This window comes from Gossypium arboreum, chromosome 12, assembly GCF_025698485.1.
Source record: "Gossypium arboreum isolate Shixiya-1 chromosome 12, ASM2569848v2, whole genome shotgun sequence".
NCBI lineage: Eukaryota > Viridiplantae > Streptophyta > Magnoliopsida > Malvales > Malvaceae > Gossypium > Gossypium arboreum.
The window spans coordinates 35752915-35777371 of NC_069081.1; the positions used below are offsets into that span (position 1 = coordinate 35752915).

At 37.1% G+C, this 24457-nt stretch overlaps 1 pseudogene; it reads left to right on the forward strand.

Moving 5' to 3' along the window:
• The first annotated feature begins 11498 nt into the window (after positions 1 to 11498).
• On the forward strand, positions 11499 to 15908 carry LOC128285395 (uncharacterized; annotated as a pseudogene).
• The last annotated feature ends 8549 nt before the right edge of the window (positions 15909 to 24457 follow it).

Sequence of the window (24457 nt, forward strand, 5' to 3'; positions counted from 1 at the left end):
AGGCATGTTTAAGAAAAAAGGTTTAGCACATATATTTAAAGAGTTTAAGAATTCAAACACATCAAAATTTTTATGTGCAAAACTGTTATCACACACCGCCACGATTTGCATAGGCAAAACCAACTCAACAGAAAGGTTAAACATTCCATAAGATAAATTTTTCGTGGTTCTTCTTGTGACAAGGTCATTAACATCAAAATTTGAACAGTAACTAACCAAATCAAAATTTTGAGACCTTTCAGAAATTGAACCATCAAAACCTTTATTAGCAGTTTTTAAGTCAAATGGTCGTGACTCAATAATAATAGAGTCCTTACCTCTCTTACCTTCGGACAAAAGTCGGCGGTTGTCTTTCTCATTCTTACCTTTCTTATAGAACAAAAATCGCCCCTCGTTGGGAAGGTATTGAGGCTGTAAGTGGTCACACGAATTTTCAAAAACCTGGGAAGAGAAATCGCAAGAAAAACTAATAAGTGGGTTAGTGGAAACAATCCTCGCTTGCTCACTAACATCTTTTCCACTCGAATATTTTTCTTTGGAAACTCTCGTTTCTTTTGTTTCAATTTCTTTCTCTTTAATCTCTTTTTCAATTTCTTTTTCACTCTCAAATTTCTTTTCGTTCTCTTTTTCAATCTCAATCTCATTTTCTTTTCTTTGTTTTTCTCTCTTTTCTTTGTTTCTTCTCTCGATTTCATTCAAAATCCTCTCATTTTCTCTCATAATCTTTTCTTGCCTCTCTTTTCTTTTGATCTCTTTTTGCTTTTCGTCTTCTTCTTTTCTCACTTACTTTTTACAAGAGGTTACAAAAGATTTAGGAGAAAAATCATTTTGTTCAAAAGAAGAAAAATCATTTACATATGATTCACGAACAATCCTTCGTGAAGATCTCTCCGTGGCTATTTTCTTTGGAGCTCTTGAAGAGGTGTATCTTTCATCTCACACGTCTTCTCGGAAGGATTCAAAATCAAAATCGGCTTCTCTTCGTCTTGAATTCCTCGATGAAAAAGAATCTGGATCGTAATCTCTTCTTGAGTAGTCATTGGATGTGTATCTCTGTGATGCTCTCGAATACACTTTTTGACTTGATGACATTCGTGCCCGTTGGTCTCTTTTCTCCACATGATCTAATCTCTCGTGCAATTTGTCAAACTTAGTTGTCACCATTCTTTGCATTTCTTGCACCAAATATTGATATTCTGATTCGGCAAATTCTTCGCGAGACATGATGTTATCGCTGAAAGGAAAATTGTTAAGTAAAATAGACACAAAGTCCTCACTACAACATCCTCACGAGTTCACTCGGAAAGAAAGAATGATGGCACTCACACTCATGTTTTCGCTCGTTTTTGGCTTTTCAACTCTCGAATGTTCTCACACACTCTAGCCTTTTACCACTCAAGCTTACTCTCGTAACCTTGTATTTTGTTTCTTTTGACTTGTCTTGATGCCTTGGGGTCGGTTTCAAGATGGTTACAAAGGTTAGAATGTCACGGTGTACGGGTAGGCTAAAAGAAAAATAGTCTTTGGTGTAGTGTGGTGTTTTGAGGGGTAAAAGTTGCTGGAAAGAAAGATTGAAGGTCGGAACAAAAATGTAAACAAAAGAATAGATCTTGATCACACACTTTCCTTCTTTTTTTTTTTTAATTTCATTTTTTTTGTCTCTTTTTTTAATACTTCACAATATCACTATTACAAGAGACAGAATGAAAATTACAACTTGAATTTTTTTTTTTAATTCAAATTTTTTTTTCACAACGAACCTAGCTCGATCTTGATACGAATGTCGGCGCCTCTCGATTTACAAGCTCTGATACCAAATGATGTGATCCAGCCCGGGTAGATGAGTCAAATTCACGTAGTTGCCCGATCGTAGTTCGAGAGAGTCATTCGTGCCTCGGATTTTAGTAATAAAAGTAAAATAATGGATTAGAATAAGCGGAAGGTTTCAAGAAGGGTAAGTTTAGTAATAGGTTCGGTTATGTGTACCAAAGATGGGTGATGGATAAATGAGTCGGTTTGGTTACAAGAAGGAAAAGTTGAAAGATGGGGAATGGAAAAACGAACTCAACGTCAAGAATGATTCAACACTAAGAAGTGTCACCCCGATTCCTATATTGTTAAGGTGAAAAGATGGATAGATGGATAGGTGAACGCCACACCAAGATTGGTGATAAGTTCAAACAAGACGATTGACGCCACTAGCACAAGCCAGATAAGTCTTTCGAAATTGTATGAGATATGAGAGGAAGCAACCTCACAAGAACAAATGTTCATTAACAATTTTGGCAAAAGTCCTTTACAAATAAATCAACAAACTATTTATACTAGTTTCTTATGCTAACCGAATAGTCCATTCATGAACTTAACGATTAAGTAATGAACCTAATTAAGACATGAACCTTCTAGAAAAATGACCAATGGTGTCCTTGTCCATGTTCGGCCGAATGGGAGATGAATGGGCAGCTTCATGTATGAGCAAGCTTTGGAAGCCAATGGGATTGTCTAGGTTCAGCCATGGGATGCATGAAACTCCCAAAGGGTGTCTCTTGGCCGAATAGGTGCTTAGGAAACTCCAAGGGTCCTTCCACATTGATACGATTCGCCTCAGAAGAGTCGAGTCGTATTAATGTGCCCGATCGTCAACAAGAAGTTACGTTAGGTTTAATTAAAAAAAAAGGTCGGATGAAGGAAAGAAGGATATTGGTTCTGGGTTTGAATTAGAATAGGTAAGAGGAATTTGAAAGTTCGGGTTTAAAGTCCGAATAGGTGTGGATGAATGAATTGGTTCAATTAGGTAAGGGGGAACTGAAGAAATGGACGTAATGGTATGAAGGGTAAGAACGAAATGGTATTATGAAATGGTACTAATGGAATGGTCGGTTTAGGTACAATTGGTAAATGGAGAAATGGGGTTGAACAAAAAGTGCAAACAAGAACCAATACCGATTTAATATCGACCCATTGTTTATAAGCTCTTTTAGTTCGGTTTGGAATTGGTAAAGGAAAACCTCGACCCACTATCTAACAAGATAGGAACCTCGGTATGTTTGTGATACAATCCGCCTCAGGGTGAGTCGAGTCGTATATGAATTTGCCCGATCGTCTATGAAGAAGTAGCGTTCGATTTGTTCAAAAGGATGTTTTAACGTAAATAATGGTAGAAGCTATGTAAAAGGATTCAAAGATGGGTTTATGGATATGAAGTTTATGTAGTTGGGTTTATGGATATAAAGTTTTTGTAGGTTTGGTTATAATGAAACGAAAAGATGGAATGGAATGGAAATGAAAATGATCTCGAAAACAAACACGAACCAATATTAGAAAATATTGACCCAAATGTTTATAAGTTTTCAAGGTGGTCGGATGGAGAATATGAGAACCTCGACCCACTACTTAGCAAAGTAGGAACCTTGGCATGTTTGAGCGCCACACTACGAGTAGTGATAAGTTCATTTTCAACAAAGAAAATGGATGACACAACTAGAACACTAGGTAGCCAACAAATCTTTGAGCAAAACAGAGAAAAGTTTGCCTCACAAATTTGGCAGAATATCATTCACAAAAATATTCCAAAAAGTAGTCCCCTTCAAAAGGCTGGTTACATGAATTTATAGTGTCAAAAGGAAAGCTAGCTGAAAGGTCACTTTTAATGAAGCTAATAATGAGGCCTAATGAAAAGTCACAACTATAGAAATTCTATTCCAAGTAACTCCAGCCTTCAATGTGATTTACTTCTTCAATTAAGTTGCTTTCAAAGTCTTTTGAAGTCTCCATGAGCAACCGAAAAGACACCAGCTTCTTTGATGGAGAATTGAATGCATGTAGTGATTACTCATGAAGCAAACGGTTATGGAAGATGAAACAAAGTTGCTGCCTAATTTAAAGAAGAATAATGCTCTCCTTTAATTGAAATCTCTTGAAAAGTCACCTTATTGAATGCATAACAGCCTTTAATAATAATAGATGGGAGCTAAAAAGTCACCTGCAATTAACACATGTAACCGTCACATTTATTCATTTATTAAGCTTAAAACAAATTAACAACTAACTTAAATAAATGAACAAACACTTATGCATCATTTATTCCAACAACTAGTTTAATTAAGAGAAGCATTATTAAATGAACTTAAATTCATGCATCAATAAATTATCCTAGGAACTAGATTATTTAAAGAAGCAACTATTAAATAAAGTTCAACAAAAACACTTATTAATTAAACTAAGATGAGTTGAATAAATGTCCAGCAACTCATTTATTAAACTAAGATACTTAAATGCATGGTTTAAAATGCAAACTAAATGAACAGATGAGTTACTTAATGCAAGACTTAATTTAATGAAGCTGACTTAAACTAACATCGGAGTCACATAATGTATGACTTTATTAAATGCAGAACACATAATGCATGTCATAATTAAAATATGTATTTAATAAATAAGACATAATTAAAGACTAAAGTAACTAAGATAAATCAAGTCTTTATTCCAACAACATAAATGAATTTAAAGGTCTCATTTTGCATTTGGGCCCCTCGAGTTTAGGCCAATCTTGATGTCGTCGAGATGTAATGAAACATGATGCGACCGGGATCGCATCATACCCCCCTTCTTGAAGATGATTTGTCCTCAAATCGGGCCATTTTCTCAAAAAAAATTTCTCAGGATCACAAATCAGCCCTCCCTCTTTAAGTGGGTACCACCTCACATTGTCACGTACAAAAGAATAAAACAAGTTAGTGATACAATGAAGGTTAAACCAGGAGGAACTTTCTGAAATTTTATTCACAGCTTGACACAAGAAAATATTATCATCATCATAAAGACAAGGAGTAATAAAATGATGAATCAAGAATGAACAATTCCTTTTCGAAGTCTTGGTGCATACTTGAGCACTTGATCGATTGCCGAATTCAAAATAATTGACAAGTTTTACCTTTGCAAGTTGGATATCCAAATTTGGTAATAGAGCATGCATATAAATAAAACACTCATACATCACAAGTTTTATGTGCACAACCTTGTTTAAACATGTGGTTTTTCTATAGATCAAAGAATGCACATCAACGACACAACCATTGTTAGTAATGTTCTCATCATTTTCAAACCATCCATTACTAATAAAAAAAAAACAATAAACCTCATCAAGGTACGAATGCATTTCAGAAACCAAAACATCAACAATGTTTCCATCAACATTCAAAGGGGGTGGTTGAATCTTAAAAGATTCAGAAAACTCACCTTGTTTTCCCATATGAATGAATGAATGTGGATCGGTTTGAGCAGTACCTTTTTCAATCAACGTAAACCTCCTCTCTTCGGAAAGATAGTAAAGTCGTAGCTCTTTACTTGAACTAACCTAAAATGTAGGAGAAATACAAGAATAACTCGCGTTTCTCAAAGTATCACCTTCACGAAAAGTAAAGGGGTTAGTGACACTGTAGATGTTCAACTTTAAGGGACACGCTGAATCAATGCCAGGATCAAAAATATGAGTTGGCCTTACCTTTTTAAAATGATACAAGAAATTTATGGATAGCCAAATAAAATGATCAAGGAACGATTTTATATTGTATTCATAATTTTTAAATTTTGCTCCCTTAGTCAAAAGCCAAGCATCAATCAAACAAAAATTGGTCGCACAAAATTTGGAATACTTGAATTTTTCACATATCGAACCAAAATAGCAAATTCTAGGTTCAAAAACATAAGTTTGTTCACTTGCTAGAAAATGCAACAAAGGTTTCATGCGTGTCATGATTTCAAACATGCTGATCCAAAAGAATTTGTGCATATACAAAAACAAATAATCCAAACTCCTTACATTCATCAGGACAGATGGGCATAAATTTAAATATTTTGCACAAGGCAGTAGTTGATTCACATAATCACCACAATCAAACAACTTAAATGTCTTTCGTGAAGAAGAGTTACCATGTAAGATGATATTATGTGCTTGCCGATTTAATCGGACGTCATCAACAAGTTTTACACCACAAAACAACTCAAGAGAACACTGCCTCATACTTCCTCTTAGAATGGACTTATCAACCACAAACAGAGAATAAGGGTTAATTAAATCAAAATAAGGGGATCTTTTATAAATTAAGCCATCAAAAATTTTACCGACAACTTTCAAACCTGTTTGCCGTGGCTCGATTTCTAAAGATTCCTTATCTTTGAATACTTGCGGTTGGATTTTATCTTCAACCTTTCCTTTTCTGATCATACAAAAGCATCTCTCATCAGGAAAGTATTGAAGTTGAAGTTCGTCACACGGATTGTTAGGAACCTGAAAAGAAGAGGTAAGACGAGAAGAATTCACAGATTGGTTAGTGGAAACAACACTCTCTTTTTCTTGCCCTCTATCAACTTTTTCTTTCATTTCTTTTTCTTCAAGAACAATTGTTTCTTCCACGCTTTCTTTTTGCTCACTCTCTTTTTCAACTTTACTTTCTTGCACACTCTTTTTCTTTTTCGCTTCTCTCGATTTCTTTTAGAATCCACTCGTTTTCTCTCATGATCATCTTTTGCCTCTCTTTTCTTTTACTCTCTTTTTGTTCTTTTTCTTTTTCAACGCCTTTTCAATGACTTTCTCAATCTCTTTCAAGAATCTCTCATTTTCTCTCTTACTCACCTCTTGCCTCTCTTTCATTTCTTTTTCTCTCATTTTTTCTTTACAACTTGAAGATAATACAAGTAAATCAGCATGATAAGTATTTTTTCGAAAGATGTGAAATCATTTAGATAGAGTTCACGATCAATTCTTTGAGAATGAGTCTTCGTGGATGCATACGAAGAGTTACTTGGGCTCCCTCGTTCGTTATCTCGAAAGACCTTAGACTCGAAGCTTTCTTTCTTTCTACTCGAATTTCTTGTCGAATAGGTATCACAATAGAAATCTCTTCTCGAGTAGTCATCAGATGTGTGTCTCCGTGATGTTCTTGACTCCTTTTTCTGACTTGGAACAATTTGCTTTCGTTGAACTCTTGCTCGATGGTCTAGCTTTTCTTGGACAGGCTTGATTTTTCGATCGAGCATGCACTCCATCTCTTTCAACAAATATTGAAATTCAAAGGCTGAAAACTCTTCTCGAGACATGATTAATAGATGAAAAGAAAAATGAATAAAACAAAACAGAAAATGAATACCTTACCACAAACCTCACTAGTCACTCACAATAAAATTTGAATGGCACTCACACTCATGTTTGCACTCAAGATCGGATTTTTCAACACTCTAATGCTCTCACAACACTCGTGCCTTTTACCTCTCTTTACCTTTCTCGTGATTTTGTAAGCAGATTTGCCAAGGCTTAACCTTAGTGTCGGTTTCAAATGGGTAACAAAGGATGATGTGATTTAAAACTGGGTAGGCTTACAAGAAAGAAATTAATTCGGGTATAGTGTGGCGAAAAGGTCAAGGATGGAAGTGGATGAGAGGGTAAAAGTTTCAGGATTGAAAAATGGAGAAGGAGTAAAACTATGTTCAAATTTTTAGATTTTGTTTTTTTTTGAATTTTTTTTGAATTTTTTTTTGAAACTTACTTGATGAGTCACAGACTATTCTTGGAGTAATTTTGAATGCTCGTACTCCTTGTTTTTGTAGCTCTGATACCAAATGATACGATCCGCCTCGGGGTGAGTCGAGTCGTATGTGAATTTGCCCGATCGTCTATGAAGAAGTAGCGTTCGATTTGTTCAAAAGGATGTTTTAACGTAAATAATGGCAGAAGCTATGTAAAAGGATTCAAAGATGGGTTTATGGATATGAAGTTTATGTAGTTGGGTTTATGGATATAAAGTTTTTGTAGGTTTGGTTATAATGAAACGAAAAGATGGAATGGAATGGAAATGAAAATGATCTCAAAAACAAACACGAACCAATATTAGAAAATATTGACCCAAATGTTTATAAGTTTTCAAGGTGGTCGGATGGAGAATATGAGAACCTCGACCCACTACTTAGCAAAGTAGGAGCCTTGACATGTTTGAACACCACACTACGAGTAGTGATAAGTTCAATTTTCAACAAAGAAAATGGATGACACAACTAGAACACTAGGTAGCCAACAAATCTTTGAACGAAAACAGAGAAAAGTTTGCCTCACAAATTTGGCAGAATATCATTCACAAAAATATTCCAAAAAGTAGTCCCCTTCAAAAGGCTGGTTACATGAATTTATAGTGTCAAAAGGAAAGCTAGCTGAAAGGTCACTTTTAATGAAGCTAATAATGAGGCCTAATGAAAAGTCACAACTATAGAAATTCTATTCCAAGTAACTCCAGCCTTCAATGTGATTTACTTCTTCAATTAAGTTGCTTTCAAAGTCTTTTGAAGTCTCCATGAGCAACCGAAAAGACACCAGCTTCTTTGATGGAGAATTGAATGCATGTAGTGATTACTCATGAAGCAAACGGTTATGGAAGATGAAACAAAGTTGCTGCCTAATTTAAAGAAGAATAATGCTCTCCTTTAATTGATAGAAACAACTTCTTAATGATTTTTAAAGCCTCTTTGTAACAACCCTCTCTTTTGTAACTGAAATCTCTTGAAAAGTCACCTTATTGAATGCATAACAGCCTTTAATAATAATAGATGGGAGCTAAAAGTCACCTGCAATTAACACATGTAACCGTCACATTTATTCATTTATTAAGCTTAAAACAAATTAACAACTAACTTAAATAAATGAACTAACACTTATGCATCATTTATTCCAACAACTAGTTTAATTAAGAGAAGCATTATTAAATGAACTTAAATTCATGCATCAATAAATTATCCTAGGAACTAGATTATTTAAAAAGCAACTATTAAATAAAGTTCAACAAAAACACTTATTAATTAAACTAAGATGAGTTGAATAAATGTCCGAAACTCATTTATTAAACTAAGATGCTTAAATGCATGGTTTAAAATGCAAACTAAATGAACAAATGAGTTACTTAATGCAAGACTTAATTTAATGAAGCTGACTTAAACTAACATCGGAGTCACATAATGTATGACTTTATTAAATGCAGAACACATAATGCATGTCATAATTAAAATATGTATTTAATAAGTAAGACATAATTAAAGACTAAAGTAACTAAGATAAATCAAGTCTTTATTCCAACAACATAAATGAATTTAAAGGTCTCATTTTGCATTTGGGCCCCTCGAGTTTAGGCCAATCTCGATGTCGTCTAGATGTACCGAAACATGATGCGACCGGGATCGCATCAGTTTGAACGCCACACTACTAGTAGTGATAAGTTAGGTTTCGACAAAGAACAACGATTGACACACTAGAACGCTAGGAAGCCAATCGAATCTTTGAACGAAATTTGAGAAAAGTTTTGCCTAACAAATTCGGCAGCATAACATTAACAAAAGTCAAAAAAGTTCTTTTCAAAGTAACACAAGCAACAATTTATAGTGAATGCAAGGGATAGCCGAATAGGCTCTTGAGGTAGCTAAATGGTTGCTGAAAATTCCAGAATTTTTGATGAAGCTTCCTTGAAGTTTCTTGTGCATGGAGAATGGTAAGGGGAAGCTTTTAGATGCCTTGATTCAATAGAAAAATTGAATGAATTGTTTGGGAGCTGAAATGCCATCAATAGGTTCGCCAAATGCTTGAATTTGGAATTAATCTGCTTTGCTTGATTCAGTAGAATGTTCATGTGATTAAGGAGCTGTCTAGAGCACTTCAATAGTCTTAGAATGTGAAAAACCGATTTGAACAGCCACACATGTGTGAAAAAACAAAACCGAATAGCCCTTGGTGTGAAAGGAATAATCGGTGGGTGTGAACAGCCTTAATTTGTCTTGGGCAGCCAATCGGTCTTCTTGAAGAGTTGTAAGGTTTGGCTGAATGGTCACTTAGGGACACCAAAGATCAGCACACCAATTTTAAATCATCCATGCACCTATGCCGTCAAGGGTAATGTACCTACAACATTTAATTCAGCAAATTAAATCCCTTTTAGACACATTAAATTCGCAACATAGATAAATAAATCTTGCACCATAAATTAGGCTGGACATAATTAATCTTTGTAATAGATAAGACATATTTAATTGGTCCTAATTAATTAAGTACTTAATTTAGAACATAATTAAAACATGTCTAGATTATGACAAATTAATTATTAAAACAAATAACTAATAAAACTAACAGCAACTTAAATGATTTATTCCAGCATAATAAACGCAATAATGAAATGAGCTGAAACGAGCTCGTTGAGCTAAGTTAAGTTGAAGTTGAGCTGATTTTAGCTTGAAGGAGTATGCATGGTTAGCTTGGCTTGCTGGTCCAAGAGCTTTCAAGAAGTCCAGCAATGGTTTCACCCCAAACTCTATCAACTAAGGCTGTTGTTGTGTCTTTGAATCTCTTTGCTCGAGCTCGGGCGATCGGTCCTACGGGCAATTCGAGAGGATCTTCATTGGCAGCCGACAACTCGGGAGGTGTGGTCGTATCACACATGCATCAGTTGTACATGGAACTTGGAAGGGGCCTTGAACCTAGCCGTACATGCACTTGCATTGATTACCCCCCATTCATGCATGTGTGCCATCCAAGGGAGATGCACCTTTCAATATGCTTAACCTTCCATGTACATGAATGTATGTCCTCCAAACATTGAACCGGTCCATGCATGTATCCTCCCGTTCAATGAACTTTCCCGTTCATGCACCTTGCATTAAATGCCATGAATGTATCTTCCAAATTCGGCTAACCTACAAAATTAAATAACATAATTAAATAACACACAACTATTCATATAATTATAATTTAAAATAATAACTAAATAACTTAATATCACTAACTAAATTTGAACACAATAATTATAAGTCAACTTATAATAAATTCAGCTAGCTCAAATAGTCAAAAACACTTAGTGAGCTAAATTGAGCTAGGGAATTCGGCATGAGCTGTAACAAACTTAGTTATAAGCTAGATTAATACTTAATTTATTGAAATGAAAAAGGAATGAGCTGAAACAAGCTAAATTTGAGCTCGAACGAGCTAAAACGAGCTCAAGTGAGCTAATGGGAACTGAATGGCGCATGGGGGAGCTGAAGAGGAGCTGAGGTCAGATTGCAAAATGGTGCATGGAGTCTTCAAGGAGTTATTCTTAGCTCCTCCAACGTTATAGAGCTGGTTATCATCCCAAATGCGCATCACAAAGGCGGATATAGCATCTTGAAGTTGCTTGGTTCGAGCTCGGGTCATGGGACCTTTTGGCAGCTCAATAGATCCTTGGTTTGCATTCAAGGATGCCCCGGGTGTGCTCACATCAACGGGAGAGGCCAAATCAGAATCAGGGAAGACGAAGGGTCCAAGACGATGAAGCAAACGACCTTAGTGAACTTGAAAGCGAACAAGAGGCTAATGCTAGTGATCGACGTAGGCAACACCGACAATGAGATCGAAGACGCAAAGATCAGATCTAGAGGCCTATCTTGAGTGGGAAAAAAAGATAGAGTTGGTGTTCGATTGTCACAATTACTCCGAGAATAAAAAGGTGAAACTAGCAGCAATAGAGTTTTCGGACTATGCCATGATTTGGTGGGAACAACTAACCACTAGTCGGAGGCGTAACGGTGAACGTCCTATCTCTACATGGACCGAAATGAAGGCGGTGATGAGGCGACAATTTATCCCTGCGTACTACCACTGGGAGTTGCACCAAAAACTCCAAAATCTCACGCAAGGGTCCAAAAGTGTCGAGGATTACTACAAAGAGATGGAAATCGCGATGATTCGAGCGGATGTCCAAGAAGATCCTGAAACAACGATGGCGCGATTCCTGGTTGGTCTAAATCGAGATATAGCAAACGTAGTGGAATTACAACACTACATTGAAGTGGTTGATATGGTCCATATGGCCATCAAGGTGGAAAGACAACTCAAGAGAAAAGGCCCAAGTCGAGGGTTTCCCACTTCTAGCCCTTCAAAGTGGAGCCAAGGATCAAGTAAAGGACCTGCCAATCCTCAAGGGAAGGACACCACGGTACCTCCAAAAACCAACAAGCCCATCGCCGAAGTGAACAAAGGCAAGGCACCCGAATCGTCATACAATCGAAATCGAGATATTAAGTGTTTTAAGTGTCTCGGAAGAGGCCACATAGCAAGCCAATGCCCAAATCGAAGGGCCATGGTATTGCGAGCCGGTGGTGAGATCAAAACGGAGGATGAGGAGGAGAAAGAATCCGAATCGGCTTCCGAAGTCGAGGAGGACGTGGAACAACCCATGGAAGGAGAACTACTTGTTGTAAAACGAAGTCTAAGTCTCCAAGGCGTGGAGAATAATCTCCAACGAGAGAATATCTTCCACACTTGATGCCAAGTCAGAGGCAAAGTCTGTAGCGTCGTTATCTACGGAGGCAGCTGTACCAATGTAGCAAGTACCATGATGGTTGAAAGACTTGGTTTGCCTACTACCAAGCATCCGAGCCCCTACAAACTTCAATGGCTCAATGATGGAGGAGAGCTTAAGGTAACGAAGCAAGTACTTGTCTCTTTCAACATCGGTAAGTATTCGGATGAAGTTCTTTGTGACGTCGTACCGATGCATGCGGGGCATTTGTTACTTGGCCGACCGTGGCAATTTGATAGACGAGTTCAACACGATGGGTATACCAACCGGTATACATTCAAATTCATGGGAAAGAATGTGACGTTGGCGCCGTTGACTCCCAAACAAGTGTATGAAGACCAAATCAAGCTAAAAGCTTCTGTTGAGCAAAAGAGAGAAAAAGAAAAAGAAAGTTGTAAAAAAATAAAAGAAGAGAAAAATAAGAAAAAGAAAACAAAAGAGAGTGATAAGAAAAATATCCAAGAAAAAGAAGAAAAAAAAAAGAAAATCAAGAAAATGAGTGTTTTTGCAAGAGTTAGTGATGTGAGGAAGGCTTTGGTGATGAATCGAACTGTTCTTGTACTTTTGTACAAGGAAGCATTAATTTCTACTAACGATTTACCGATACCCTACCCTCCTATTTTGTCTTTGTTGCGAGGATTTCCAAGACGTTTTTCGGAAGAAGCCACGAGTGGTCTTCCACCACTTCGTGGAATCGAGCATCAAATTAATTTCGTCGGAGCGGTTATTCCAAATCGACACGCCATCGAGCCAATCCGGAGGAGACCAAAGAGTTGCAAAGACAAGTCAATGAACTGATGGAAAAAGGCTACATTCGCGAGAGCCTAAGTCCCTGTGCTGTTCCCGTATTATTGGTACCGAAAACGGATGAAACATGGCGCATGTGCGTGGATTGCCGAGCCGTTAACAAGATAATGATCAAATACCGTCATCCCATTCCTCGCTTAGATGACATGTTAGATGAGCTTAGTGGGGCCAAAGTGTTCTCAAAAATCAATTTGAAGAGTGGCTACCACCAAATTCGGATGCGAGAAGGAGACGAATGGAAAATGACATTCAAGAACAAGCACGGACTATACGAATGGTTGGTTATGCCTTTTGGCCTTACCAACGCTCCAAGTACGTTCATGAGACTAATGAACCATGTCTTAAGGCCTTTCATCGGTAAGTTTTGTGTGGTATATTTCGACGATATATTGATTTACAGCAAATCTATGGAAGAACATGTAAGTCATCTCAAATCTATTTTAGAAGTTTTGCGAAAAGAGACCTTATACGCTAATTTAAAGAAATGTTCTTTTTGTTCTAACAAAACTATTTTTCTAGGATTTGTAGTTAGTGCGGATGGTGTCAAGGTAGACTAAGAGAAGATTAAGGCCATACGAGATTGGCCAAGGCCTACGAGCGTTACGCAAGTTCGAAGTTTCCATGGCCTAGCAAGTTTCTACCGACGATTTGTTTCAAATTTTAGCACTATTGCTGCTCCACTTACGAGTGTTATTAAGAAAAATTCTTCTTTTATTTGGAACGATGAACAAGAGAAATCATTTATTAAAATCAAAGATTGTCTCACTAACGCTCCTTTGCTTGCCCTTCCAGATTTCTCGAAGACTTTTGAGATCGAGTGCGATGCTTCGGGCATTGGAATCAGGGCCGTGTTGACACAAGACAGACGTCCTGTGGCTTACTTTAGTGAAAAACTCAATGGAGCCGTACTCAACTATCCGGTGTATGATAAAGAGATGTACGCGCTCATACGAGAGCTTGAGACATGGCAACATTACTTGTGGCCTAAGGAATTCGTTATTCACTCCGATCACGAAGCCTTGAAGCACATCAAAGGCCAACATAAGTTGAACCGATGCCACGCTAAGTGGGTTGAATACCTTGAGTTGTTTCCGTATGTCCTCAAATATAAGAAAGGTAAAGATAATATCGTGGCTGATGTGCTCTCAAGAAGGTATACTCTGTTATCATATTTGGATTCTAAGATTCTTGGTTTTGCATTATTAAAAGATTCCTATGTAAACGATTCCGATTTTGGAGAGATATTTGTTTCTTGTGAGAAAGGTCCTTTTGAAAATTTTTATAGGTACGAGGGCTATCTTTTTCGAGAAGGTAAATTATGCATTCCTTGTGGATCTGTTCGAGACCTATTAGTGCATGAGGCGCATAGTGGCAGGCTTATGGGACACTTCGAAGTCAATAAGACGCTAGCCACTCTCCATGAACATTTTTGTTGGCCGCGGATGCGAAAAGACGTGGAGCGAGTTTTCGAAAGGTGTATAGCCTGCAAAAAGGCTAAATCAAAGGTTCAACCCCATGGCTTGTACACACCATTGCCCATTCCTGAAGCACAGTGGATTGACATCTCCATGGACTTTGTTCTCAGACTTCCGCGCACAAAAACGGGGAAGGATTCTATTTTCGTTGTTGTTGATAGATTTTCAAAAATGTCTCATTTTATTGCCTGTACTAAGACTAACGATGCTGTTCATGTTGCAAACTTATTTTTCAGGGATATCGTTAGACTACATGGCATTCCTCGTACGATCATGTCGGACAGAGATGCAAAATTTTTAAGTCACTTTTGGAGGTCTTTGTGGGGTAAATTAGGGACCAAACTTCTATTTTCGACCACCTGCCACCCCCAAACCGATGGCCAAATGGGAGTTGTCAGTAGAGTTCTATCTACTTTGCTTCAGCCCATCGTTCAGAAGAATTTGAAGACATGGGAGGATTGTCTACCCCATATTGAGTTTACGTATAATCGTTCTGTCCATTCTGCGACTAAATTCTCCCCATTTGAAATTGTTTACGGTTTTAATCCCTTGACTCCTTTAGATCTATTGTCTTTACCTACTGATCAGTTTGTCCATGTAGATGCGAAGAAAAAGGCAGATTTTGTCAAGGATTTACATAGCAAGGTGCGGGCCAATATCGAGGCTAGGACTGAGTCCTATGTGGGTAATGCGAACAAAGGCCGAAAAAGAGTAGTTTTTGAACCCGGAGAATGGGTTTGGATTCATATCGCAAGGAGCGTTTTCTGACCCAACAGAAATCTAAGCTACTGCCTCGCGGAGACGGTCCTTTTCAAGTTTTAAAGCGAATAAATGAAAACTCTTATAAAATTGACTTGCCAGGAGATTATAATGTCAGCGCTACTTTTAATGTGTTAGATTTAACCCCTTTTAATGCAGATTTCGACTTGAGGACAAGTCATTTTGAAGAGGGGGGAATGATGCGATCGCGCCCCATGGTTCAGCTAGTTCGAGCAAGGATTCTATGGTGCTACCACAAAGTCCTGTTACTCGAGCTCGATCCAAGAAGTTTAAGGAGTCTATCACAGCTTTTGTAGCTCAACTTTGGATTGAAACGCCATTAGGACACTCTGAGAAAGCTGATTCCAGTTCCTTAAACTCACCATGCAACTACCTGCAAGTCAAGCTCAACCCATCGAGCTCGCCACCAGCTCACTTCCAGTTCCCCAGCTCGGGTCCAGCTCACTACCAGCTCATGAGTCTAAGTCCAGCTCGGTTTTAGCTGATGAGTTGAATTCTAGCTCATGAAGACTACTTTGACATCATTTGACTGCTATTAAATTTTTATTTAATAAGTTCATTAATTAGTTAATTAATAATCCACATATTAAATTTAGTTCACATTAGTTTTATTAAATATGTCTTAAAAGTGTTTACTGATATTAATTAAATTGTCATAACCGAATTTAATGTTTACATTTGTGTTCACATTAGCTTGAATTAATTTTTTTCACATTTTCTTGTAGAAACTCAATGGATGTATGGAGCTTGAAGCAACATGTCTTTTTGGAGGTGCATGGACTGTTAAGGGCTTTGAATCTCCTAGGTGCATGATCGGTTAAGTATATGTATGGCCACATTCAATGTGTTCAAGGTTCATGAATGTTCCCATTCATGTATGGTGTGCTACTCCTTCAATTTTTCCAAGTGACTATTCGGCTAAAGGAGGCTTCCCATTACTTCATACATGTGGCCGAACATCTCCCTCCTTGAACCTTAAAATTCCGTTCACATTATGTTCACATGGCATGGGCTTTCAATTCAAAGTGTTCACACCTATGGACTCTTCAAGAATCGGCATTCACACTTAATTTGGCTCATGAAGTCTCCTCAATTAATTCCCAACTTTTCACCAAACAATATGAATTAATTGCCTCAATTACTCAAGTTGGCCGAACCTAGCTAATGTCCAAGGGAGTCTCTTATTCATGATTCATTTCCTTAAGCATGAAGAACTTTCAAGACATCTCCACCATAGCTGAATCTGGTCATGAACATCAAAGGACTTCCTTCTAGAATCTTCAAGATGCATTCATGAGACTTTTACTTAATTATTAAGTATGTAAAGTGTCTATTCAGTTAGCTAGTCTTTAGGCTATAAATACTTGTTATTTTTCTTTGTAAAAGAACTTTTTGGACTTTTATTAGTGTTATGCTGCCGGATTTGTTAGGCAAAACTTTTCTCAAATTTCGTTCAAAGATTCGATTGGCTTTCTAGCGTTCTAGTGTGTCAACCGTTGTTATTTGTCGAAACCGAACTTATCACTACTCGTAGTGTGGCGTTCAAACATACCGAGGTTCCTATCTTATTAGATAGTGGGTCGAGGTTTTCCTTTACCAATTCCAAACTGAACTAAAAGAGCTTATAAACAATGGGTCGATACCAATCAGTATTGGTTCTTGTTTGAACTTTTTGTTCAATCCCATTTCTCCATTTACCAATTGTACCTAAACCGACCATTCCATTCGTACCATGTCATAATACCATTTGGTTCTTACCCTTCATACCTGATGTGATCCGGCCCGGGTAGATGAGTCGAATTCACGTAGTTGCCCGATCGTAGTTCGAGAGAGTCGTTCGTGCCTCAGATTTTAGTAATAAAAGTAAAATAATGGATTAGAATAAGCGGAAGGTTTCAAGAAGGGTAAGTTTAGTAATAGGTTCGGTTATGTGTAGCAAAGATGGGTGATGGATAAATGGGTCGGTTTGGTTACAAGAAGGAAAGTTGAAAGATGGGGGATGGAGAAACGAACTCAACGTCAGGAATGATTCAACACTAAGAAGTGTCACCCCGGTTCCTATATTGTTAAGGTGAAAAGATGGATAGATGGATAAGTGAACACCATACCAAGATTGGTGATAAGTTCAAACAAGACGATTGACGCCACTAGCACAAGCCAGATAAGTCTTTCGAAACTTGTACGAGATATGAGAGGAAGCAACCTCACAAGAACAAATGTTCATTAACAAATTTGGCCAAAAGTCCCTTACAATTGAAAGAAAAAAAATACTTATAGGAACATAGATGACCATTCAAATTCGGCATCTAGGTGTTCACACAATAATAAAAACGTTCACACTAATGTATTAAAATAGTTTCATAAATTCGGCAGATTCATGAACTAGTTGAATGGACACTTTCTTCCCCCTAAGTGTGTGCATGAATGCTTAATCATAAAAAAAGGCTTCAAGTGACTTGTATGTGCACCAAAGGTTGCATTCATCTCCTTGGGACGTTCATGCACTTGTTGGAACATGTATCCTCATAATTAAACTCTTTAATAGCATGTAGGTTCATAAATGGTAGCATGAACCTAGTAAATTCGTTCTCCCCTTTGTGCATACACTTAATTCAATCAATGTGTTGAATTATTGAGTTAATTCCTTCCTTTGGACGTTCTTGAACCCATCCATGCATGTGTAGTAGCTTATAGGTCAATTCAAAGTGTGAACAGCTACTTCTTGGCGAATAAGTGCCTTGGAAAGTTAGGAGACAGCCACCATACATGCACTTAAGCCATTCATGCATTCTATCATCCCATGCATTTGATCCATTCATGGACTAGCCTTTAATGTCCATACATGCATTCGACACATGCATGAATTTGTAGAAACCTTGCATCTAGCCGTACATGCACCAGCATTTAATACTTCTTCATTCATGAGTGTGGAATGCCCAAAGAGATGTTTCTTCATCCATACATTGTACCGTCCAAAGGGATGTACCTACATGAAATAAACAAGTCATTAAGATAACTCATGAACACTCATAAATTGCATGATGTGAACACATTAATGTCATGCATTAATTCACTATGTGAACATAATCAATTTATGTAATGACTATGACATATTAATAACAAATATTAATATAAGACAAGTTTAATGCTTAAATAAATATGTGCAAATTCTTATTTAATGCATTAAAGACAAAACCGAATTTAAACTAAAATGAGCTAAGCTTTAGCTTGTGAGCTAAAGTTGAGCTGAGATTAAACTCCTAAGCTGAAGTTGAGCTAAGGTTTAGCTCTGAGTTGAAAGTGAGCTAGGAGTGAGCTCGGTTTAGCTCGAGACAAGATGGATTGAGCTCGAATAAGCTAGATTTGAGCTGGGCCGGAGCTCGTGGAGCTGGAAATGAGCTGGGATCAGCTTGCCAACATGTCATTGCTCGGCTTAACAGACTTGCTATATAAAGTTCGCGGGGCGTGCTCATATCATTCCCCCCCTCTTTTGGGCGACTTGTCCTCAAGTCGAGCTGTTTATCCATGGGAGAACTTTGACTCGTGCATGGTTTTCCTCGATCAAATGGGATGGAAGATGTCACACAAACCTAAAAAATTCTTACCACAGCCGGTAAAAAGAAACTCAAAGGAGTCAAATTCAAATGTGTTCGATAGTTCATAAAAAATTCATTCAGTCAAACATATGCCAAAAATCTCAATTGGTCAAAGCAAGCATACATAAATTTATCAAAGAGTTTCGTTAGACCATCGTTACAAACATGAAAACTAAGTTGGATCAAGGGATAATTGGTTGAAACTGATGGTAGCCACTTAAACACATTATTCCTCATCCAAAACATTTTAATTTCTTTAATCGAATATAGTAACTCATTTGGTCCCTTGTCTTGCTCATGCAAGGTATGCCATGGCCAAAGGTATGCTAACTCTTCCTTTCGTTTTTGAACAACATGAGGGGAGTCTCCAAATTCCAACGTAATAATCACATCATCACAATGCCAAAAGGAAAAATCCATCACATCAAAGTATAAATAATTTCCAAACAACCAATCAGTGGAATTTTCAACTTCAATCGAATTGAGCAAAGATATTTGAAAATTTTCAGATGACTTACCTTGACGTATATGAAGAGAAGACAATTGAGGATTGGGTTTACCTTTCTCGGTCAAAATGAATCTTCTCTCTTTGGATAGATAACGTAAGACAAACCTATTACTCCGATAAATTTGAATAGGTGGTGACGCACCATGACAGGTCTTGCTCCTCGAGGGGTGGAATTCACAAAAATAAGACTGGTTAGTATTATCGAAAACTATGGACTTAAATGGAAAAGGAAAGTTACCATGGAAATTTGATTCAATTCCAAAAACATAGGTTGGCCTTACCTTCTCGAAATGAAACGAAAATTTCAGATGTGGCCAAACAAGGTGATTAATAAATAAATCAAAATTGAAACCCAAATCATTGAATTTCACCTTCTTATCAAAAGTTTGAACATCAAGCAAACATATTTTGATTGCAAATGATGCAAAGTGCTTAAAGTTTCCATAAAATGAATTCATGTAGCAAATACCAGGCTTGAACACACGAACTTGTTTAGGAATTCCAACAAGCAACATATTAGAAAAAGATATAATCAACTCACCACACGAATTATATTTCACTAGTTTAAACACACATGTTGATTTGACAAAACCGAGCATACCAAAATGCAAAGGTTCATACTTCAAGAGTATTAATCGGAATGCAAATCACTACATGGAAATTTAGCACAAAACTCAAAGATTGTTCATGAAGAACACAATTGCACATATCATGTGAAGATCTTTTAACATGGATGCCAAACAAAGAATTTTTAACGAACATGCAACTTTTCAAACAGTGATTTATCACAAATCAATTGAGCAGGCATATTTAAACATAAAGATTTAACACATGAGTTCAAAAAGTTTGCGTGGTCAAACACATCGAATTTTTACGTGATGACTTTGATCAAACATGTTCAAAATTCGCTTAGAGCAAACTAATCCAATGTTGTCAACAAATTTGCCAATGTAGTAATTGTCATAAGAAAAGCTGTATATGGCACCTTTTAAAACAAATTCGTTAACAACGATGAAGTGAACAAGAATTATCCAAATCAAGTGACTTTGATTCGATAAACAAAGAATCCTTACCTTCCTTACCTTCGATCGCAAGTGGGTGGTAGTCATTCGCGAACTTACCTTTTTCGAACAACCTAAAACACCTCTCGTTTGGAAGGTAATGTAGATGGAATTGGTCGCACAAACTTCTAGGAACCTGAAAAGTTAACTCACAAGAAAATCGAACAGGTGTGTTAGTAGAAATAATCCTCACTTGCTCACTTGTTTTCTCACTCGATTCTTTTTCTTTTGAATCACTCATTTCTTTTGTTTCAATTTCTTTTTCATCTTCTTCTTCATTCTCAAATTTCTTTTCGTTCTCTTTTTCAATCTCTTTTTCAATCTCATTTTCTTTTTCATTTTTTTTTTGCTTTTCAAAGGCTTTTTCAAAGGCTTTTTCAAGTTCTCTCAAGATTCGTTCATTTTCTCTCTTACTTGCCTCTTGCCTCTCTTTTCTTTTTATTTCATTTTCTTTTTCTTCTTTTGCTTTTTCTTTTCTTTTCTTTATTTTCCCTTTACAGGAATGTACAAAAGAACGATGAGAATACAAATCTTGTTCAAAAGATGAAGAACTATTTGCGTATGATTCACAATCAAAACTTCGTGAAGAATACTCCGAGTAAGATTTCTTTGAACATCTAGTAGGTGATGTGAGCACGCCCGGGGCATCTTTGAATGCAAACCAAGATCTAAACGAGCTGCCTAAAGGACCTATAACTCAAGCTCATGCTAAACATTTCCTAGAAGCTATTTTAGCTTCTAATGCAAAACCTTGGTTCGAAACAAGGGCCAATGCTCACAAAATCAGCTTGAAGCAACTATCCAAAGGACCCGTGCATTGTTGGCAAGCTGATCCTAGCTCATTTCCAGCTCCTCGAGCTCCGTCCAGCTCAACTCAGCTCATTTAAGCTCGTTTCAGCTTGTTTGAGCTCAACCGAGCTTACTTTCAGCTCCTTCTTTCTTCCTTTCAATAAACTAAGTCTTAATTTAGTTTATAATTAAGTTTGCTACAGCTCATGCCGAAACCCCTAGCTCAATTTCAGCTCATTAAGTGTTTTGACTAATTTTGAGCTAGCCGAATTTACTTCATAAGTTGACTTATAATTATTATGTCTAAATTTAATTATTGCTTTTAAATTGTTTAGTTATTAATTTAAATTATGATTTTTTATGAATAGTAATCTTTTAATTAATTGTGTGTTAATTCATGTAGGTTAGCCGAATGTGGAAGGTACATTCATGAAGAGATGCATGAACGGGAAAGTTCAACGAATGAGAAGATTCATGCATGGCCTGGTTCAATGCTTGGAGGGAATTAAGTTCATGTACATGGGAGGTTAATTACATGCATATGGATTAAGAAGATACATTCACTTAGGATGGCACACATGCATGAATGAAGGCATTTATTGCATGTTCATGTACGGCCAGATTCAAGCTCCCTTTTAGTTCATGCATGGCCGAATGTATGTGGGTGAAATACATGAATTGTTTGCTGTCCAAATGACTTCCCTAAGCACCTATTCGGCCAAGAGACACTTTTTGATTGATTCATTCCTTCCATGGCCGAATCTAGACAAGCTATTGAGTTCCTAAGACTACACATTCATCCAAGATGCTTTGCTTACACATGAAGCTGTCCAATGGAGTTCCCATCAGCCGAATTTAGTCCTAGCACATTAAAGACTTGTTCTAGATTATTCTAGTGCATTCATAGCTGAATTTAATTAGTCTTTAAGTTATTAGTTTGTCCATTTGGCTACTATTTATTAGCCTATAAATAGTTTGCACATTTCATTGTAAAGGGACTTTTTGCCAAAATTGTTAATGAACATTTGTTCTTGTGAGGTTGCTTCCTCTTATATCTCGTACAAGTTTTGAAAGACTTATCTGGCTTGTGCTAGTGGCGTCAATCGTCTTGTTTGAACTTATCACCAATCTTGGTGTGGCGTTCACCTATCCATCTTTTCACCTTAACAATATAGGAACTGGGGTGACACTTCTTAGTGTTGAATCATTCCTGACGTTAAGTTCGTTTTCTATTCCCATCCTTCGAATTATTTTCTTGTTATTCCAAACCGAGCCATTTAACCATCATCCATCTTTGCTACTAAATCGAACCTATTACTAAATTCACCCTACTTTGAAACCTTCCGCTTACCCGTATATTTTCATTCACTTCTAGTTCTAAAACCCAAAGCACGAACGACTCTCTCGAACTACGATCGGGCAATTACGTGAATTCGACTCATCTACCCGGGCCGGATCACATCAGTAGGAGTATGTCTTTCTCTTCGAACGGCATCTTGGAACGAATCAAAATCGTAATCGGCTTCTCGTCTTTTCAAATTTCTTGATGAAAAGGACTTTTGATCGAAGTCACTTCTCGAATTTGCTGAAGAATATGAGTCATAGTATGAATCTCTTTGTCTCGAAGTAGATGATGAAAAGGAATCACGATTGGAACTTTTTTTAGGTAGTAGTCGGGGGTATATCTCCGTGGGGTTCTTGGCTCTGTTTTACGACTTGAAGAAACTCGATCACTTTGGTCTCGTTTAGTCGCCATTCTTCGCATTTCTTGAACCATGTATTGGTATTCCGATTCGGTGAACTCTTCGCGTGACATGATTTTTGTTGCTAAAAAGAAAATGTTAGATCACAAAACAAAATAAAAAAAATTAAGTACCTCACCACAAACCTCATAATTTCGCTCGGAAAGAAAGAATGATGGCACTCACACTCGTGTTTTCGCTCGTTTTTGGCTTTTCAACTCTCGAATGTTCTCACACACTCTAGCCTTTTACCACTCAAGCTTACTCTCGTAACCTCGTATTTTGTTTCTTTCGACTTGTCTTGGTACCTTGGGGTCGGTTTTAAGATGGTTACAAAGGTTAGAATGTCACGGTGTACGGGTAGGCTAACAGAAAAATAGTCTTTGGTGTAGTGTGGCGGTTTGGAAATGGGGTGCAAAGTTGATGAAAAGAACACTTAGTCCATCGGGTCAAAATATAAACAAAAGAAGAACTTGATCACTTCACTTTTTTTCTTTTTTTTTATAATTTCGTATATTTTTTTGTCTTTTTTTTAATACTTCACAATATCACTATTATAAGAGAGAGAACGAAAATTACAACTTGAATTTTTTTTAATTCAATTTTTTTTAACTACGAACCTATTTCGATCTTGTTACGAACATCGACGCCTCTCGATTTACAAGCTCTGATACCAAATGATGTGATCCGGCCCGGGTAGATGAGTCGAATTCACGTAGTCGCCCTATCGTAGTTCGAGAGAGTCGTTCGTGCCTCAGATTTTAGTAATAAAATAAAATAATAGATTAGAATAAGTGGAAGGTTTCAAGAAGGGTAAGTTTAGTAATAGGTTCGGTTATGTGTAGCAAAGATGGGTGATGGATAAATGGGTCAGTTTGGTTACAAGAAGGAAAGTTGAAAGATGGGGGATGGAAAAATGAACTCAACGCCAGGAATGATTCAACACTAAGAAGTGTCACCCCGGTTCCTATATTGTTAAGGTGAAAAGATGGATAGATGGATAGGTGAACACCACACCAAGATTGGTGATAAGTTCAAACAAGACGATTGACGCCACTAGCACAAGCCAGATAAGTCTTTCGAAACTTGTACGAGATATGAGAGGAAGCAACCTCACAAGAACAAATGTTCATTAACAAATTTGGCCAAAAGTCCCTTACAATTGAAGAAAACAAATACTTATAGGCACATAGATGACCATTCAAATTCGGCATCTAGGTGTTCACACAATAATAAAACATTCACACTAATGTATTAAAATAGTTCATAAATTGGATGATTCATGAACTAGTTGAATGGACACTTTCTTCCCCCTAAGTGTGTGCATGAATGCT